Source organism: Cupressus sempervirens, chromosome 9 (genome assembly GCF_028749045.1).
Source record: "Cupressus sempervirens isolate cs-2001-9-10 chromosome 9, ASM2874904v1, whole genome shotgun sequence".
NCBI lineage: Eukaryota > Viridiplantae > Streptophyta > Pinopsida > Cupressales > Cupressaceae > Cupressus > Cupressus sempervirens.
In genome coordinates this window covers 592,597,644-592,602,724 of record NC_143126.1, presented here as the reverse complement: position 1 = coordinate 592,602,724, position 5,081 = coordinate 592,597,644, and positions in this window count along the sequence as shown.

The window sequence follows — 5,081 nt, the reverse complement described above, 5'->3', positions numbered from 1 at the left end:
TGTGTGCACTTGGTGAAGATTTTAACGCTCACTAAAATGGGGATTCTGGATCAAAACGCTCTAGTTTGCATCAACTCTGGAAAAAGTGCACCTTTGTAGAAGTACACTTTCTCACAAAATGAGGCACACCACAGAATTTAGCACAACAATGCACTAGCTCAATAGCGCACCTGCACACCTGCACAATAGTGCACCTAAATATTTGGAAAATGTAGAAATTTTTTTTGAACTTGCAAAAAGCATAGAATTTTGAAACTTTGGCAAATTTTTCTTCTATTCCAAAAATCAAAATATCAGCATTCCTTCTAGTACCACTTTTGTTGAGTTGTCATTATCCACAATGCTAAATGACAGGAATTCTTTCAAACTCCTCTCTTGAAAAGTCAATTTTGTGAATCCACTCCAAGGTTCTAGGTGATCTTGTGACCTACTAGAATCTGTTCAGTTGAAGATAAATGTTTTTGTTCACAAGGATTCCTTTGCTGGTTTGTTTTGATTTCATATGAGATGTAGAATTTGTTCGTTGCTTCAAAATAAAACATGCAAAAAGAACTATGTTTTTGTATTTTTTATACTTTCCAATGAATGCAATCTAACAACGCAACTAGTATGAATTCCTAAATTAATGAGGGGTTAGTAAAGAAAATAACAAAAACTTCAAAACAAATAATGTGAAAGCAAAATTCTAATGGACATAAGCTACATAAAACAACATCTGCGAGTTAAGCTTTCAAAGAAATTGATGGGTAACCAATGAAAATAGGAGTAGCACTTCCTTGATTCCACTAATGCAATCGTCGATGGGAAACCTAATAACCATATGATGTTTCACTCTTCAACAAATCGCAAGGCCATAGAAAGTGCGCTCATGCGAGACAAAGAGTTATGTAGTCACAATTTGGTGATTTCTTCTCGAGCTAGATACGTCAATGGAATTCATAAAACCGTAGCAAACATCAGAACTAAAAGATAGCACAACCAAAAACAAAGCAATAAACTTTTGGCTCAATCACAATTCCATGAACATAAATTCACAAATAAATGACACATTTAGGCAAGAATGACTACACTCCAAATGCAAGCACCAAAAGCATAATATTATTGCAAAATAACAACAGCCCCAATTACATATTACAATGGATTATTTATAAGAAATCATCTTCTCAATTTGTGTTGAGAGTGAGAGATATCTTCATGCAATAATATGCTTTTAATTTAATAAAACAAACTAATTATATACAAACTAAGAATCTAACTGGTGCTTATTAGGACTCCATCCATTTTATATTCATTAATTGGATGCATGAGCCTTTACATGTCATAGAACAAATAATTTATGAGAGAAAAAATAATAAGCAAGCCTTCAGTCAAAGTAGAAGTGTTTGGAAGTGTCAAAAATAGAAGCTGATCCTTCACTGGGCATCTGTCAGAGTGTTGTCAAAATGTGTTTCTGATGCATGGAAAGCTCTATTTTTGGAACTAGCAGTTAACTGTCAGTGCACCTTTGGAAAAGTGCACTAGCTCACCTACTCACCAACGCACTTGTGCACCTACTTAGGCGCACAAATTGCCACCAAACTTTGGATGTTTTCTTTTCTTTTTAGTTTTTATGTTTTTGCATACGTGGGGGTGCGCACTAGTGCACCAAGTTAGGTGTGCTAGTGCACACCTGTTGTGTTTTATTTTTAAGTTCTTAAATGTATTTAGGGTGCAGATTGTAGAGTTAGGTGTGCACTTGCACACCAAGTTAGGTGCGTCGGTGTGCACCTAGTCCATTTTTTGTTAGCATAGGTCATGAGCAAAAGAAGTCGTACCTAGATAGGTGCATAGGTGCAATCAGAGACTTTAGAGTGGGGCTCATATTCGTAGTAGCTGCGGCGTAGAAGATTCATGCAGAGGAAAATGAAAACAAGGTAAGATAGGAGGAGGGGGGTGGGGGCTTATATAGCCTCACCCACCTTTGGTGCTTTGCCAGTGCAGAGCCACTTAGGTGCACAACTGCGCATCACCAAAGGGTGATGTGCTCTCCTTCTTATATGGTGCACTAGTGCACCAGATTTAGGTGCACTGGTACACCCCTTAAATTTTGCACCTTTTTCTAAAACCATCTCCTTTGATAATTGAATCTTCCCAGTCAGGACTTGGGATGTGAACTAGAGGACTAGGTAAGACCTCAAAATGACTCAAGACCCTGGACTAGGGCCTCAAAGAAAGCCCAAAAAAGTAGGGGGTCCCCATTTTAGTCAGAAATGGGGTGTGCATTATGGAACCACAAAAAATCCTTCCTTAGGTTCAAGATCCCTGTAGTCAAGTTTATCTTCTTCAACAAGTTGAGTTCTTCTCTCCTCTTGATTGTTGTTCCTCTTTTCAAGACACTTTCCTACATGGTGACCTAACTAGTTGTAGTTTTAGCACTTGATGGTGCCATTACCTCTTCCTCTACCTCTACAAAAGGTCTTTCCTCCTCTATAGTTCCCTTTGGAACTAGATTCTCCCTGATCTTTGTTCTGATAAGAAGTTTTACTGCAATTGTTTTGCTATTTGCTCCAAGAATTATTCCTTCCCTTGAAGTTCTTCTTATTGTTATTCTCCTTCCCTTTGTTTTAGTCTTGCCTCCTCTTCCATTTCTCTTCCACTTTGATGGCTAACTGATAACACTTATTCATAGAAGTGGGAGTGTGAAGGCTTAGTTTCTCTTGGATGGATAACTTGAGGCCATTCATGTACCTTGCAAGTTTTTCTTTTTTTTCCTCCATAGTGTTGGTCTTCATACACAACTTTAGGAACTCCTCTATATAGGAACTAACATCTAGATCCTTTTATTTTAAACTTTGCTTCATCCTATGGAGTTGTACCCCATAGTCTTTAGGCACATAGGTTTCTCTAACTAGTGCCACCATTCTATCCCAAGAAGAAATCATGCTTCTTCCTTTCTTCACCCTTTTAGTCTGGATGAAGTTTTGACTCCCTTCAACTTGCACTTTTCCATTTTTACTCTTTCTTTTTCTAGAATGTCTTCACATCCAAAGAAACTAGTTAGGGTCTCAATACAATCCAAGTCTTGCCACTAAAAGTTGGTAGTTCCAACTTCGCCTCCATGGTTCTCTTCTCCATGGATTTGAGAGCCTTCAATGGAGATCTTTTTTTTCTATAAGCACTTCACCATCTTCCTCAAGGTCTTCAACCTCAGTATTCTAGTCTTCTTCCTATTGTGCTCCTTTGTTCTTGTCCAACTTACTTTCAATTTCCTTCAACCTCTTTGCTAGAGCAACATTAGTTGCACTTTGTTCTCTCATGATTTTTGAAAGTTCAACATTGGTTACCCTTGTAGGTATTTCTTCTTCTTTATTAAGAGACATGGCTTTGTTACCACTTGATGTAATGGAGCCTGGTGGAATAGTCCTTTGGTGAGTAACTAGTCTTTGGATCCCCTTCATTGAAGATATGCCAAACAAAAGTGTCTTTTTGATTTGCCCAAATGTGCTAAGACCAATCACAAGTGCTCAAAGAGGATTTTAGGTTATCACAACCAACCCTTTAAACAAGGAAATCCTAATCACAAGGTAGATCCTTCAATCTAGACAACTTATCCTAAATTGCCCAAAATGCACAAATTGATAACTTTTTGACACAAGACCCCAAAATGAAAAATAAGACAAGGGGGGCTCAAGGATGGACTTGTAGTCTATTTAGGTCTAACATAAGGTAGAATTATGGTTAAAACCAAACTATGCAACATTTATCATATGGTTGCTCCACAAATCTACCATATTAGGCGTATAGCCCTTTTTCATGAAAATCTGACTTAACTTCAAAAATATCCACATAACTCTATGGTTAAATCACATATTCAAGTACCCTTTTGGGGTTTACTAAACATATCCAAACACCAGGATAGGAAGATATAAACAAAGTAGGGTTTTCCCAATTTCTTCCCTAGGCAATTAGCCCTATTAGGTCTCCAAATACAAAGGAGATATACTTTGCAGAGGCCCAAACTTCAAACCAATGATTGGAACATGAAGGAGAAAGAATAACTAGATGCTAACCTAATTTCAAGACCTGGGGTCACTTCTGAAGTGAGTTATGAGAGATGTTGACCAACATTATAAACATGCACATGGATCTTGCATGCCTAGGGTGTAGTGCCTCCCATTTGATTTATGTAAGTCATCCTGATGGATGCAACCTTGTTGATCTTTCATTGTGAAGAGACCGTCATTGGGACCATGAGTGGTCTACACCCTTGGGGTGATTGGATTTATGTTACTGTATTAGTTGCTTTGATTATGCTTATGGCTGATTTATGAGATTATGATGTGTTAGATGGTTTCACTGAGGGTTGTGCCAGTGGTTACCAAGATCAATATGGTATCATGATGTTGTTCCGTGATTACCTTGAGATGTGTACAGAGATTGCACTGTGTATTATTATCCTACTACAATAGACTAGGTTCCTATATTAGTGGTTAGTCATGCATATGACTATGTTCGCTTATGCATTTTAAGTGCCTTTTCATGTTGTGTAATCAATAATTATTAAATGCTTAAATAACTACAAATGGATTGTCCATGTTGGATTCATTGGTTATGTGTTGTGGATATTTACCTTGTTATATTTTGATTTTAGTATCATAGATGTTAGACTACTATGCTATTCAATTGGTCATATTTGCATGATGATGCCGTTTTGAGATGACAAAAGGTTTTATGATGATATCTGGTTATTTGGTATTTGGACATATCTTTGATTATGTTAGATATGGATTTAATGCTATGGTTATTTAATTCATTCTTTCTTTGTGACGCTTTATGCAAAAATGAGTGATGTAAATAGATTATTTTAGTATAATTAGATAAATGGTTAAATTAGGTTATTTAATGCATTTATTGCTTCAACTATGTTGTTATATACAATTGCACTTGATCGTGTTGTTTAGTGTGCAAGATTTATATCCCTGGTAGTGGCACATGGAGTTAGTTATTTAACTATTCATATTTACCAATGTCATCCTTGTATAGACGATGTATCTTATTTAAATGTTTAAATTAAACCTTTCAATGATTTGATTAAATCCAGA